We start from the raw sequence: 16,647 nt of genomic DNA, 5'->3' as shown, positions 1-16,647 counted from the left end.
TGTACAGCACAGAGCCACGTAGTATATTGCCCAGCCATGTAGTATATTGCCCAGTCACGTAGTATATTGGCCAGTCACGTAGTATATTGCCCAGCTACGTAATATATTGCCCAGCCACGTATGTCACAGGTTAAAAAATAAAAAATAAACATATACTCACCTTCCGAGGGGCCCCTTGTAGTTCTGTCGCCTGTGTGCGGTGCAGGCAGCAGCTTCCGGTCCCAGGGTGTGATGACGTCGCAGTCACATGACCGTGATGTCATGAAAGGTCCTTCTCGCATACCATCCTTAGCACCGGAACCTGCCGCTTGCATGGAGCGCTCACCGGAGCGTCGCGAGGAGCGGGAAAGGTGGCGGAAGGTGAGTATATAATGATTTTTTATTTTTTTTATTATTTTTAACATTAGATGTTTTTACTATTGATGCTGCATAGGCAGCATCAATAGTAAAAACTTGGTCACACAGGGTTAATAGCGGCGGTAACGGAGTGAGTTACCCGTGGCATAACACGGTCTGTTACCGCCGGCATTAACCCTGTGTGAGCGGTGACTGGAGGGGAGTATGGAGCGGGCGCCGGGCACTGACTGCAGGGGAGTAGGGAGGGACTAATCGGACTGTGGCTGTCGCTGATTGGTCGCGGCAGCCATAACAGGCAGCTGGCGAGACCAATCAGCGACTTGGATTCCATGACAGAGGCCGCGACCAATGAATATCCGTGACAGAAAGACAGACAGACAGAAGGAAAGACAGACGGAAGTTACCCTTAGACAATTATATAGTAGATAAAAGTTAAAATCATCCTCTTTTTGCTACATTGAAAATAAAACAAAAATAAAAAATGCACATATTTGGTATCGCTACGTTCAGAAACATCTGATCTATCAAAATATAAAAAGAATTAATCAGATGAGTAAACGGGGTAACGAGAAAAAAAACCGCTAGAATTACTTTTTTTCGTCTACGCAACATTGCAATAAAATGCAATAATGGGTGATCAAAAGATGTTATTAGGGTCGAACAATTAATATAAATGTTCAATTCTCTAGTTGCCTACTCCTGGCCTAATGGATATTGATCATGTGCACTAAAGAAATACACCAGACACAGTCAGCTGTAACTCTCCTTGATCAAAGTGTGGCTCAGCTCCAAGAAGGGAAGTTTATTAGTCAAACACAATGTTATATATCTCCTGTAAGGGGGCTCGGTTAGTTCTAAAATGGGAGTGATCGGATGTATTCCATTGGTTAGTGGGTTGGGCATGAGCAAGTCCATGGGCGGATCCATGAGGTCATCTAGGTGGGTTGGTCCGTGAGGTCATCAGAGTGGGCGTCGCTGTGGGTGGATCCATGAGGTCATCAAAGTGGGCGTCATCTTGGATACCAGACCGCATGGTCTGCTGAAACAGGAAATGGTGGCCATCTTCAGTGTCTTCATTGTTCATCTTGGATACCAGACCGCATGGCTCTGGTATAGGAGATGGCAGCCATCTTAAGTGTCTTACTTTGTCTGAGGAAAACTTATGTAAGGTTAAACAATACATGTTATAGGTTGTTTCCCTCAATTACCTTATGTGTTGAGGTTAATTAAGTATTTGATCTTATGGCTCTCCTCAACAGTCCCCCCTAAATACTTTATTAACCTTTTCTTTTATCTTGATCCCACCGTGGTTCCCTAACCCATCGATGTTAAGTGTTATTATGACATCATAGGCTTCATGACAATATGGATGCTATAGACACCAGAGAATGTGTGACCAATTATGGGTATACTGAGGAGGTATATCGGAGCGTGTTACCAGTGTCCTCGGGACTTCCCAACCTGCTGGATCTATTACTCTCCAATCTCCCATCTCCATGGTTACTTAGAGTAAAATACACATGTGCGACTAACCCTGTTGTACACATCCTAGATCCGACCGTCTTGCCCGGGAGGGGGAATTGGAGTTTTCACCAGTTTGAGACAAGTTTTCCCTTGTGGAAAACCTCCCTTTGTAGCTGGACTTTGACAAGCAGGTCAGATCCTACTCTGTCCCTAACTGTCTAACAAGTTTATAATGTGAGAGATGGATCCAGGAGGCGCTCAGCAATCCTGACCGAAGTAGGAGTAGTCAGGAGCACTTGGTAGGGACCCTTAAATCTCGACTCCAGGAATGTCTTTTCTGATGAACTTCTTTACAAGCACGTAGTCACCAGGTTGGAAAGCATGGGTACCTTCACTGGAATCTGGACCTGGAATGGATGATAAAACTCGTACATGTGTTATTGACAGTTCTTTAGTAACAACAATTACATAATTTACAAGAATATCACTTCCCAAGGCTAGCTGTTGTGGAAAATATTGACCCAATCTTGGAGGCCCCCCAAAAAGAATCTCGTATGGTGTGAGTTTAATGGGACCCCTTGTAGTGTTTCTGACTGAGTATAAGGCAACGTGCAAAATGTCTGTCCCAAGTCTGACCTCCTAACTGGCTTTCAGTATTTTATTTTTCAAGGTGCCATTCAGTGTTTCTACTTTCCCACTGCTGTGTAGGTGATATGGAGTATGTAAACCCAAATCCGCTCCCACTAATGTTCATAGTTCCTTAGACAGTGCTGCAATGAACGCAGGTACTTGGTCACTCTCAATTACCTCTGGGACCCCATATCTGCAGACTACTTCAGTCATCAGTCTCTTAACAGTCACTCTGGCAGTCATGTTGGTTACTGGATAGGCTTCGGGCCATCCTGAGAACATGTCAGTCACTACCAGTACGTACTCGCACTTCCCTACTTTTGGCATTTGAATACGATCGATCTGAACTCTCTGAAAGGGATAGTGGTTTAGCCAAATGTTTCTGAGGCGGTGCTGGATTGCATGTTGCACACACAAGGCAGGACTTGCAATATTTTTGGGTGACAGAAATCCCAGGTGCCATGTAGGTCTTCCAAATCAGGTCATTCATCCGATTCTTGCCTCTGTGGGTGATACCGTGTGCCCATTCTGTCACTGAAGGGTACAGATTACGGGGTAGACCTTTGTGTTCACCCTCCAGACTCCATCTTCATCTTTTTTTAGTTCCTCCTTCTTGCCATGACTTCTTTTCATCATCTGATGTCTTGTCTTGATGTAGATGGATAATCCTCATAAGAGAGGCTTTAGTCCCTTCTTCAGTGTCTTGTGACACGTACATCGCTGCTTTCTCTTTCCTAAATGGATCCACAGCATAGGTTTTTTCTGTTTTGTCAGCAAAGAAGTTCCCCCTTGCTTCTGGAGAATCCAATCTCCCGTGAGCTTTGATCTTGATCACTGCAACCTCTGAAGGTAGATTCAGAGCGACCACAAGTTCTTGTATGATAGCAGCATGTTTTACAGGAGTTCCACTGGACGTTAGGTATCCTCTGGCTGCCCAGATACTGCCGAAGTCATGAGCCACTCCAAAAGCGTATCTTGAATCCGTGTAGATGTTGACCACCTTCTCCGTCGCTTCCTGACAAGCCAACGTCAAAGCTTTAAGTTCCGCTTCTTGTGCAGACATGTGCGGTGGTAGCGATCCAGCTGAGATGACCTGGTCATGTGTAACCACGGCATACCCCGTATGGAATCTTCCTGTTTTATCTGCAAATCTGGAACCATCAGTGAAGAACGTCAGGTCAGCATGTGGGAGTGGGTCTTCAGACACGCTTTTCTGGGAGGCTACTTCTTCATGCATTTGTTCGAGACAGTCATGATCCTCTGAGTGTGTAGAGGCATCTTCTCCGAGAGCATCAGTATCATCCACATCCCCCCTGGAAAGAGGAAGCAGCGTGGACAGTTTGAAGATGCTGCAGCGGACTAGAGTGACATTATCCGGAACCAAGATCGAACATTGGAGTCTCATATGATGCTGCACCAACAGATGTTTAGGTTCCAACAAAGCAATTATGTCGTGTGGAGCCATTAAGAGAACTGGATGTCCTCAGATGATATCAGAAGTTTTGTCCAGAAGCATATGTGCAGCATGAACAGCTCTGAGGCAAGTCGGGGAAGCTTGAGACACAGAGTCCAGGCGGGCAGAGTAGTAGCCGATTGGTCTTGTTCTTCCCCCATGTTTTTGTGCTAGGACTCCGAAAGCATGTCCTGCTACTTCATTGACAAACAAGTAAAAAGGTAGTTGATAATTTGGGATTCCAAGAGCTGGTGCAGACTGTATGGCCTGTTTAAGAGCTTAGAAAGCTTCCACGGATTTGGTACATAGTGGAAACGCTGACGTCTTGAGGTCATCGTACAATGGCTGCATCAGCTTTGAGGCATCTGGAAACCTTTGGCAACAATAATAATTGATAGGTCAGCCAACTCATCCGAGGCCCTTGTCTTAGGTTCTTGGCAGAACTCAACACCAGAGTCCCATGTCTCGTCATGCTCCTGTAGAAAGGCATCGGCTGTTTTTCTGGATCTAGAACTTGGTTCAACAGAGTAGCAGCGTGCCGGGGTGTAAACTTGACACAGATGGTGGGCTCCTCAGACATGAGCATTGGCACTGTTGGCGGTGGCACCTGAAGCGGGAGTAGAGATGTAGTCCCTTGTGTATGAGGAGCCGGAGGAGGTAACAGTCCTGGAATGAAGGGCTCTATTTGGGCAGCTCCAGTATCATGGTATGGGCTCCAGGTGACGCAGGCAGTCTTAAAAGCTTTAACAGTCCTGTCCTCATTAATGCGAGTTATTGCTGCATGAAGTTGCTGAGCACTAACGTCTGGATGAATAGGGTCATAAGTAGGGGTCACAGTGTGTATGATCATTCTACACAGGAGACTGCCAGCTTTAGTCACCGCTATGTCCCCAACAGCTATCTGACCACGTGACTCAACAATGATTTGACTGTCAGCTTGAATAGTCGCCCCTCCTGCTTCCACTATAGCTCTAGCTACACCTCCATTGTGCTCTAACCGAGAATTGGCAGCATTAACAATAGCGTCTGTCTCCATTGTTGTTATGTCACCCTTTCCCACCACTAACAAGGGTCCCTCAGGAAGTTCTTTTTCAAAAATAGGTTGCCAACATTCCCTCCCCTTTGTGCTTCCTGTGCTATTGGTATCCCCCTCCCACATTGAGCCCCCCCCTTGATACAGTCGCCACCGTCCCATACAGGTGTGCGCTTGGCTGCGAGACAGCCTGTGAGGTACTGGGCATAGGGTTATGTAGGCTGCGTGAGAGTGCTGTTGTGGAAGCATTGGGAGGAGAGGCCGCTGCTTGGAGCATCTCATGTGGGTGTGCGGCTAAATTGGCAGTGGAAGTGACAGTAGAAAGGGTAGGTGCTGGGGACGATCCAGGTGGGAGGACTGCTGGATTCACAACAGGAGTGATAGAGGAAAGGGTTGGTGCCCCATTGGAAACAACAGAGATAGGAAACATGGGTAAAGCCTGTTCACTTCCCGAAGGAATATAGTATTGGCCGTTAGTGGTCATTACTGGGTAACAAGGATTTGGTGATGTGGCGTGTAGCCTTAATCTGAGATGTTCACCACCAGGAGCAGCACATTCGCCATCCACAACATGGCTGCCTTCAGAATTAACACCTTTGCCATCCACAACATGGCTGCCGTCAGAATTATATTTACCACCACCAAGATGGCTGCCGTCAGAATTATATTTACCACCACCAAGATGGCCGCTATTAGAATTATATTTACCACCACCAAGATGGCTGCCATTAGAATTATATTTACCACCACCAAGATGGCTGCCATTAGAATTATATTTACCACCACCAAGATGGCTGCTATTACATTTAACACATTGGCCATTAACAAAATGGCGACCATTACATTTACCACATGGCTCTGAGCCACCATTTTGGCTGCTATCACATTTAACACATTGGCCATTAACAAAATGGCGACCATTACATTTACCACATGGCTCTGAGCCACCATTTTGGCTGCTATCACATTTAACACATTGGCCATTAACAAAATGGCGACCATTACATTTACCACATGGCTCTGAGCCACCATTTTGGCTGCTATCACATTTAACACATTGGCCATTAACAAAATGGCGACCATTACATTTACCACATGGCTCTGAGCCACCATTTTGGCTGCTATCACATTTAACACATTGGCCATTACCAAAATGGCGACCATTACATTTACCACATGGCTCTGAGCCACCATTTTGGCTGCTATCACATTTAACACATTGGCCATTAACAAAATGGCGACCATTACATTTACCACATGGCTCTGAGCCACCATTTTGGCTGCTATCACATTTAACACATTGGCCATTACCAAAATGGCGACCATTACATTTACCACATGGCTCTGAGCCACCATTTTGGCTGCTATCACATTTAACACATTGGCCATTACCAAAATGGCGACCATTACATTTACCACATGGCTCTGAGCCACCATTATACGGTGGTGGCCGCTCACAGGATATATTTTTGTAATACACAACTCAAAACTCTATTCTTTGTATTCCTTTTCTCTTCTACCCAATTTCCAATTTTTCCTTTTTTTTTTTTTTTTTTATATATATGTACTTTCAGAGACTCTTTCTCCTGCCCTAGCAATAGACAACAATCCATTATCTTCTAGGATACCTTTTCTTTTATCTCAAGACAAGCTTCCACTCCAGGGGCTGTAACCATCCCCCCTTCTGGCATTCCACACAATTTCCACTAATTTGCATGAGTCTAACTTGCCATCTGAATTTGGCTTAGTGCCCATACGGCAGAACTGCATTAATTTCTCCATCTTTCTATAGATATATATCTATCTATCAAGATAACAAACACCAAACAAACAATAAGACGGGGGAGATGACTCAAACCTGAGATTCTAAAAGGGAACTGAGTCTGCAGTACTCAGCTCCTATGCCTTCTTGTCACGTGGTCCCTGTCTGACTTCCGTGCTCCGTACTTTACAAACCAATTATTCCCTACTTTGTCAAATTGCTCCCTAACTTACCGGTCCCTGTGCAGAGTCACTCACTCGATGTCACGGGGCAAAAAAAAAAAAAAAAAGGAAAACTATAAATTTAATTGGCTCAAACTGAGTCAATCACTCCAAGTTTCAATGAGCCGCTACACAATTTATTATGCCCGAACTGAGCCAATTCGCTCCAAGATTTACCGGGTCCCCCTAGGCCGAGTCAATCACTCAAGGTCCTAGTCCTCATGTACAGAACTGAAAATCTTATCACAGGCGACAACCGTATACCACAGACAAAAATTATTTTATTTTTTTTCCTACACTTGCTTTCTTTCCTTCTTTAAAAACAAAACCTGTTTTTCTCGTCCTACCACATGCTTTGCTTTCTGTAAACACTTGCTTTGACTTTCCTAGAAACCCGTTCTGTTCCAAACACAATGACTACCAGTCATACCCCTCTGTAAAAACCAGTTTTTCTTGTTTTATCACTTGCCTCTAGCCCTCTGTAAACACTAACCTGCTTTGACTGTCCTTACACAATATTTCTCTTCTTTACTACCAATCATCTCCCCTCTTCACAACATGTAACAGGCAGTAGGCAACTAAAACGTGACGGTTCTTGCAATTAAATGACCAGCAGCGGAGATACCCTTTCTGCCGTCTTACAGATACCAAGAAAACCGGACACGGTCAGGCAATCTGCACAGGATACCCCGAAGGACACAGGTAAAGACTACAGATTATAAAAATCAGCAGACTTACCGTGTTCTGTTAAGGAGTTGATCAGTCTCCAGGTTCGGGGTACTCAGTGCATCCAGCCGTTCCAGTCGCCGGTTCTACAGGGTTCAGGGCTCTTCCTCTGCTGGCCCCACGTTGGGCGCCAAATATTAGGGTCGAACAATTAATATAAATGTTCAATTCTCTAGTTGCCTACTCCTGGCCTAATGGATATTGATCATGTGCACTAAAGAAATACACCAGACACAGTCAGCTGTAACTCTCCTTGATCAAAGTGTGGCTCAGCTCCAAGAAGGGAAGTTTATTAGTCAAACACAATGTTATATATCTCCTGTAAGGGGGCTCGGTTAGTTCTAAAATGGGAGTGATCGGATGTATTCCATTGGTTAGTGGGTTGGGCATGAGCAAGTCCATGGGCGGATCCATGAGGTCATCTAGGTGGGTTGGTCCGTGAGGTCATCAGAGTGGGCGTCGCTGTGGGTGGATCCATGAGGTCATCAAAGTGGGCGTCATCTTGGATACCAGACCGCATGGTCTGCTGAAACAGGAAATGGTGGCCATCTTCAGTGTCTTCATTGTTCATCTTGGATACCAGACCGCATGGCTCTGGTATAGGAGATGGCAGCCATCTTAAGTGTCTTACTTTGTCTGAGGAAAACTTATGTAAGGTTAAACAATACATGTTATAGGTTGTTTCCCTCAATTACCTTATGTGTTGAGGTTAATTAAGTATTTGATCTTATGGCTCTCCTCAACAATGTTATCTGCACCAAAATAATATAGAAAAAATGTCAGCTCGGCACACAAAAAAAAGCCCTCAGCCAGCTCCAGATCCCGAAAACTGAAGATGCTACAGGTCTCAGAAAATGTCTCCAATTTTTGTTCACCACTTAAATAAAAAAGAACCTAGACATGTTTGGTGTCTACGAACTCGTAATGACCTGGAGAATCATAATAGCAGGTCAGTTTTAGCATTTAGTGAACGTGGTAAAAAAAAAAAAGAAAAAACCCAATTCTGGAATTGCATTTTTATTGTAATTTCACCTCACTTGGAATATTTATCCCGTTTTCCAGTACATTATATGGTAAAACCAATGGTGTAGTTCTAAGGCTGGGTTCACATTGCGCTAATGGCAATGTGCTGATGGCATCCGTTACATAGCAGCACTAACACTATGTAACGGATGCGTTAGCGCACCATTAGCTGCCATTATGTAGCGCATCGCTAACGCATGTCATAATCGGCATGCGTTAGCGATGTGCCGTCATTCTGTGACGGACCCTCAGACGTGGTCTGCAGCGTTTTCGGGTCCGTCACCGCTAGAGGTTATAACTCTGGAACGCTTCAACGGATCTTGGCAATTCTGACAATGTTTTCTCGTGACATATTGTACTTCATGATAGTGGTAAAATTTATTTGATATAACTTGCGTTTATTTGTGAAAAAAATGGAAATTTGGCGAAAATTTTGAAAATTTTGCAATTTTCCAACTTTGAATTTTTATGCCCTTAAATCACAGAGATATGTCACGCAAAATACTTAATAAGTAACACTTCCCACATGTCTACTTTACATCAGCAAAAAAAATTTTTGTTAGGGAGTTAAAAGTTGACCAGCAATTTCTCATTTTTACAACACCATTTTTTTTTAGGGACCACATCTCATTTGAAGTTATTTTGAGGGGTCTATATGATAGAAAATACCCAAGTGTGACACCATTCTAAAAACTGCACCCCTCAAGGTGCTCAAAACCACATTCAAGAAGTTTTTTAACTCTTCAGGTGTTTCACAGGAATTTTTGGAATGTTTAAATAAAAATGAACATTTAACTTTTTTTCACACAAAATTTATTTCAGCTCCAATTTGTCTTATTTTACCAAGGGTAACAGGAGAAAATGGACCCCAAAAGTTGTACGCTGATACCCCATATGTGGGGGTAAACCACTGTTTGGGCGCATGGGAGAGCTCGGAAGGGAAGGAGCGCCATTTGACTTTTCAATGCAAAATTGACTGGAATTGAGATGGGACACCATATCGCGTTTGGAGAGCCCCTGATGTGCCTAAACATTAAAACCCCCACAAATGACACCATTTTGGAAAGTAGACCCCCTAAGGAACTTATCTAGATGTGTTTTGAGAGCTTTGAACCCCCAAGTGTTTCACTACAGTTCATAACGCAGAGCCGTGAAAATAAAAATTATTATTTTTTTCTTCACAAAAATGATTTATTAGCCCCCAGTTTTGTATTTTCCCAAGGGTAACAGGAGAAATTGGACCCCAAAAGTTGTTGTCCAATTTGTCCTGAGTACGCTGATACCCCGTATGTGGGGGGGAACCACTGTTTGGGCGCATGGCAGAGCTCGGAAGGGAAGGAGCGCCATTTGGAATGCAGACTTAGATGGATTGGTCTGCAGGCGTCACGTTGCATTTGCAGAGCCCCTGATGTACCCAAACAGTAGAAACTCCCCACAAGTGACCCCATATTGGAAGCTAGACCTCCCAAGGAACTTATCTAGATGTGTTGTGAGAACTTTGAACCCCCAAGTGTTTCACTACAGTTTATAACGCAGAGCCGTGAAAATACAAATTATTATTTTTTTCACAAAAATGAATTTTTAGCCCCCAGTTTTGTATTTTCACAAGGGTAACTGTTGGGTTGAACAATTAATAAAATGTTCACTATCTAGTTGCCTACTCCTGGCCTAATGGATATTGATCATGTGCGCACTAAAGAAATACACCAGACAGACACAGTCAGATGTAAACTCTCCTTGATCAATCTGTGGCTCAGCTCCAAGGGGGCCTTTATTTAGTCAGACACAAGTTTATATATCTCCTGTAAGGGGGCTCGGTTAGCTCTAAAATGGGAGTGATCGGATGTATTCCATTGGTTAGTGGGTTGGGCAATGAGCAAGTCCATGGGCAGATCCATGAGGTCATCAGGGTGGGTTGGTCCATGAGGTCATCAGGGTGGGCGTCACTGTGGGTGGATCCATGAGGTCATCAGGGTGGGCGTCATCTTGGATACCAGCACATGGCATGCTGATACAGGAAATGGCAGCCATCTTTAGTGTATCAATTTGATCTGAGAAAACTTATGTAAGGTTAAACAATACACGTTATGGGTTGCTTCTCTCAATCTCTTACGTCTTGAGGTTAATTAAGTATTTGATCTTATGGCTCTCCTCAACATAACAGGATAAATTGGACCCCAAAAGTTGTTGTCCAATTTGTCCTGAGTACGCTGATACCCCACATGTGGGGGGAACCACTGTTTGGGCGCATGGCAGAGCTCGGAAAGGAAAGAGCGCCATTTGGAATGCAGACTTAGATGGATTGGTCTGCAGGCGTCACATTGCATTTGTAGAGCCCCTGATGTACCCAAACAGTAGAAACCCCCCACAAGTGACCCCATATTGGAAACTAGACATCCCAAAGAACTTATCTAGATATGTTGTGAGAACTTTGAACCCCCAAGTGTTTCACTACAGTTTACAACGCAGAGCCGTGAAAATAAAAAAAAAAATTTTCCCACAAAAATGATTTTTAGCCCCCCAAATTTTTATTTTCCCAAGGATAATAAGAGAACTTGGACCCCAAAAGTTGTTGTCCAATTTGTCCCGAGTACGCTGATACCCCATATGTTGGGGTAAACCCCTGTTTGGGCGCATGGGAGAGCTCGGAAGGGAAGGGGCACTGTTTTACTTTTTCAACGCAGAATTGGCTGGAATTGAGATCGGGCGCCAGGTCGCGTTTGGAGAGCCCCTGATGTGCCTGAACAGTGGAAACTCCCCAATTCTACCTGAAACCCTAATCCAAACACACTCCTAACCCTAATCCCAACGGTAACCCTAACCACACCCCTAACCCTGACACACCCCTAACCCTAATCCCAACCGTAAATGTAATCCTAACCCTAACTTTAGCCCCAACCTTAACCCTAACTTTAGCCCCAACCCTAACCCTAACTTTAGCCCCAACCCTAACCCTAACTTTAGCTCCAACCCTAGCCCTAACCCTAGCCCTAACCCTAGCCCTAACCCTAACCCTAGCCCTAACCCTAGCCCTAACCTTAGCCCTAACCCTAACCCTAACCCTAACCCTAGCCCTAATCCTAATGGGAAAAAGGAAATAAATACATTTTTTTTATTTTATTATTTTTCCCTAACTAAGGGGGTGATGAAGGGGGGTTTGATTTACTTTTATAGCACTTTTTTATATCGGATTTTTATGATTGGCAGCTGTCACACACTAAAAGACGCTTTTTATAGCAAAAATGTTTTTGCGTCTCCACATTTTGAGACCTATAATTTTTCCATATTTTGGTCCATAGAGTCATGTGAGGTCTTGTTTTTTGCGGGACGAAATGATGTTTTTATTGGTAACATTTTCGGGCACATGACATATTTTGATCGCTTTTTATTCCGATTTTTGTGAGGCAGAATGACCAAAAACCAGCTATTCATGAATTTCTTTTGGGGGAGACGTTTATACCGTTCCACATTTGGTAAAATTGATAAAGCAGTTTTACTCGTCAGGTCAGTACGATTACAGCGATATCTCATTTATATCTTTTTTTATGTTTTGGCGCTTTTATACGATAAAAGCTATTTTATAGAAAAAATAATTATTTTGGCATCGCTTTATTCTGAGGACTATAACTTTTTATTTTTTTGCTTATGATGCTGTATGGCGGCTTGTTTTTTGCGGGACAAGATAACGTTTTCAGCGGTACCATGGTTATTAATATCCATCTTTTTGATTGCGTGTTATTCCACTTTTTGTTCAGCGGTATGATAATAAAGCGTTGTTTTTTGGCTCGGTTTTTTTTTTTTTCTTACGGTGTTCTTACGGTGTTGTTTTCGTACGGTGTTTCTTACGGTTTTTTCTTAAGGTTAACTAGTGGGACAGTTTTATAGGTTGGGTCGTTACGGACGCGGCGATACTAAATATGTGTACTTTTATTGTTTTTTTATTATTTAGATAAAGAAATGTATTTATGGGAATAATATTTTTTTTTTCTTTATTTAGGAATTTTTTTTATTTTTTTACACATGTGGAATTTTTTTTTTACTTTTTTACTTTGTCCCGGGGGGGACATCACAGATCGCTGATCTGACAGTTTGCACAGCACTCTGTCAGATCAGCGATCTTACTGACAGCGCTGCAGGCTTACCAGCGCCTGCTGTGGACCCGGAAGTACTCCCTGCAGTACCCGGATGCAGCCCCGCGGCCATTTTGGATCCGGGGACTGCAGGGAGGAGACGCTCGGTACAAGGTGAGTACATCGCCTTGTACCGATCGTCTCAGGGAAGCATGCACGGAGCCCCCTCCCTGCGCGATGCTTCCCTGTACCGCCGGTACACTGCGATCATGTTTGATCGCAGTGTGCCGGGGGTTAATGTGCCGGGGGTTAATGTGCCGCGGGCGGTCCTTGACCGCTCCTGGCACATAGTGCCGGATGTCAGCTGCGATAGTCAGCTGACACCCGGCCGCGATCGGCTGCGCTCCCCCCGTGAGCGCGGCCGATCGCTATGACGTACTATCCCGTCACTGGGAATTAAGTCCCAGGTCACCTTGACGGGATAGTACGTCATATGGGATTAAGGGGTTAAAAGACACTTGCGTTGCGCAGTCCGTTTAACGCATGCGTTGAACGAACTGCACTAACGCAATGTGAACCTAGCCTAAAGTACAACTCGTCCCACAAAAAACAAGCCCTCACATGGCCATTCTGATGGAAAAATAAGGTAAGGCTCTGGGAAGCAGGGGAGCAAAAAACGAAAACGCAAAAACGGAAAATCCCAAGGTGATGAAGGGGTTAAACCACGCTACTTTGTTTTTGATGCTTCCTGGCATTTGGCTTTGATAACACTTCATTGATATAGTGATGTGCGGATTACACCTGTTTTTAGTGCATTTCCGCAGCAAATACATTTTTTACCTGTGGATTTTCCGCACCTAATGCAGTTCTATGGGAGAAAATCTGCACGTGACACTGACTCAGCGTGCCCGCAAGAGAAGATGACAAATGGCGGATCAGATTACAAAAAAGCATTAAAAAAATGTAATTTCTGAAAAGATTTTTGCACAACGGATGGTGGGTGGGTGGAGACTGTCTAACACGTCTGCAGCATATGGACACATGACGTATAGAAAAGAGTGAAATAAAGACGAAGTTTCCAGAATTTAGGCGAAAAGTTCGGAGAATCCACATCTGTTATCAGTGAGGCAAAAAAACCACAGCGCCCAACGTGGGGCTCGAACCCACGACCCTGAGATTAAGAGTCTCATGCTCTACCGACTGAGCTAGCCGGGCTGGTTGTCTGTAGACCCTATGTTTACATCTACATAGTAGACCAACCTCCCCTCCCCCACACTGCCATCTGTAGGGACTCACGTTACACCACATTCCACTTATGGGGGTGGAGCACAGACTGGAGTTTTAGGGCTCCTTCTCACTTGTGTGAAATACGTCCGAGTCTCGCAGGTTAAAACCCGGCTCTGCGACCGCCACTCCAGAGCGAAGCGTGCAGCTCCATGTATTGCTGTGCGACCGCACGCTCTGCTCTGAAGTGCCGGCAGCAGAGCCGGATTTTAACCTGTGAGACTCGGCCATATCTCGCTGTGTGTGATCCTGGCCTTAGTCATACAGTCACTATTGCTAACACCCGTAAAATGCCTTTAAGGGCTCATTCTCACATGCGAGAAACTTGGATGCGTCTCGCATGTCAATCACTGGCACTGCACCCGGTACTCGGAGCATGCGGGCGCGTAGCAATACATGTAGCTGCAATCCGGAGCGCCGGCGGCAGTGCCAGGTATTGACGTGCGAGACTCATCCGAGTTTCTCACATGTAAGGCTACTTTCACACTAGCGTCGTGCCCTGCACGTCGCTATGCGTCGTTTTGTAGAAAAAACGCATCCTGCAAAAGTGCTTGCAGGATGCGTTTTTTCTCCATAGACTAACATTAGCGACGCATTGACACACGTCGCAACCATCGTGCGACGTTGCGTCGTCTTGTGGCGGACCGTCGGCAGCAAAAAACGTTACATGTAAAGTTTTTTGCTGCGTTGTATCCGCCATTTCCAACCGCACATGCGTGGCCGGAACTCCGCCCCCGCCTCCCTGCACCTCACAATGGGGCAGCGGATGCGTTGAAAAACAGCATCCGCTGCCCCCGTTGTGCGGTTCTTTCAACGCTAGCGTCGTTGCGTCGGCACGTCGCATTCACGACGCTAGTGTGAAAGTAGCCTTAGACTGAGCCAAGGCTCATACAGAGGAAATGGTAATGGTAATGAAATGACAGTGATGTAAGAGAAGACGGTGATCCCTTTAAGAATTTAGAGAGGCCTAGCAAAGCACATAGGCCTGAGCTGACTGCGTTGCTCATAGCAACCAATCACAGAGCAGCTTTCATTTTTCAAGTGCAGAATATGAAATTAAAGCTGAGCTCCGATTGGTTGCTATGGGCAACAAAGAAAGTGCTTCTCCCAGACAGTTTAATCGGTTCCGTTTTCAGCCCATAGAAGAGAACGGGATTTAATCCCACACGGTCCACGTTTCTAGTGCTCACTAATGTGTATTGGTTCCGTTTTCTGTCATCAGCATTATTACGTTTTTACAGAAACATTGCGTTTCTGCTGCGTTTTTGTTTGTTTTTTCCACATGACATAAGCAGAGTGCTAGCAGGAAAAGCGCTGCATACGTTGCACACCTTTTTGATGCTTTTTTTTTCTTGTACATTTTTAAGTGCATTGTCTCACTCTTCTGATCTTAGAAACGCATCTTTAAGGGCAAAAACCCAACAGAAAAAAACATGAAAAATTGACCTTTTTTTTAAGACACTCATTAATGTCAATGGGCAAAAATAAAAAACACTACTGATACATGCAAGGAAAAAAAATGAAAGAAGAAAATACAGAAGGTGGGAATGCATCATAATAATAATAATAATAATAATGTGATTTTAGATATCTCATTCATTTTGCTGCCACTGTAAAATGCTGCACAAAGATACAAGCAGAAAAAAAATACAATGGATTCTGCTAGGTGTGAATGGAACCTAAGGGCGTAGGGCATGTGCACACATTGAGAATATGAAGGTTTTTTCAGTGCATTTTTTTTTATAGAAAAAAGGCAGCGTTTTATAGCACCCGCAGAAAGAATGAGATTTCTGAATTCATTTACACAATGCTTTTTTTTTTCCTTGAGTATTTTAACCACGAGGCTGTGTGCACACGTTCCAAATTTTTCGTGTTTTTTTCGCATTTTTTTTGCTATAAAAACGCAATAAAAAGCGCTTTAAAAATGCATACATATGCATCCCATCATTTATAATGCATTCTGCAATTTTTGTGCATATGTTGCGTTTTTTTCCACGAAAAAAACGCATCGAGGTAAAAATACGCAGCATGTTCATTAATTTTGCTAATTTTTTGCAGATTTCCCACTATATTATTGCATTGGGAAGCTCCGGAAAAATCTGCAAAAAAAGCACGCAAAAAACGCGAGAAAAACATGAAAAAAACGCATGCAAATTTCTTGCTGAAAATGTCCGGTTGTGTTCAGGAAATTTCTGCAAGAAATCCTGACGTGTGCACATAGCCTAAGGCTATGATCACACGTTGTGTTTTTGCAGCGTTTTTTTTTTTTTCTGCAAGAAAAAACCTGCTGTCTTGGCATCAAAGAAGCAACGGCAAAAAAGCAGCTTTTGCTGAGTGTTTGCCAGGCTTTTTGTGGGGTTTTGGGGGCGTTTTTTAATGCGTTTTTGTCAAGGTACATTCATCTCTTGTGCATACTGATAAAGTTTAGTGCATAAAAAAGTCTGATTCAACTTCAGCAGGTTTTGGGACCAAATAGGCCTCAAAGCCTGATACCTGCTAGATCTATGTCCGGCCCCTAGATCTTAACAGCTCATTTACATATGAAAAAAAACGTGGATTTCTCTGCAATAATACAACAGATTTGAGATATCAATGTATCAATTTATTCAGCTTTCTATGACGTA

At 44.0% G+C, this 16,647-nt stretch overlaps 1 non-coding gene across 1 annotated transcript; it reads right to left on the bottom strand.

Moving 5' to 3' along the window:
• Positions 1-13,881: 13,881 nt before the first annotated feature.
• TRNAK-CUU (transfer RNA lysine (anticodon CUU)) lies at positions 13,882-13,954 on the bottom strand. The gene has a single exon. It is a non-coding gene; the product is annotated as a tRNA-Lys (tRNA).
• Between the last annotated feature and the right edge of the window lie 2,693 nt (positions 13,955-16,647).

The sequence above is a fragment of the Ranitomeya variabilis genome, chromosome 2, assembly GCF_051348905.1.
Source record: "Ranitomeya variabilis isolate aRanVar5 chromosome 2, aRanVar5.hap1, whole genome shotgun sequence".
In the NCBI taxonomy this organism is placed as follows: Eukaryota; Metazoa; Chordata; class Amphibia; order Anura; family Dendrobatidae; genus Ranitomeya; species Ranitomeya variabilis.
The sequence above is the reverse complement of the archived record's forward strand: the minus strand, read 5'-3'. Positions and strand labels throughout refer to the sequence as shown.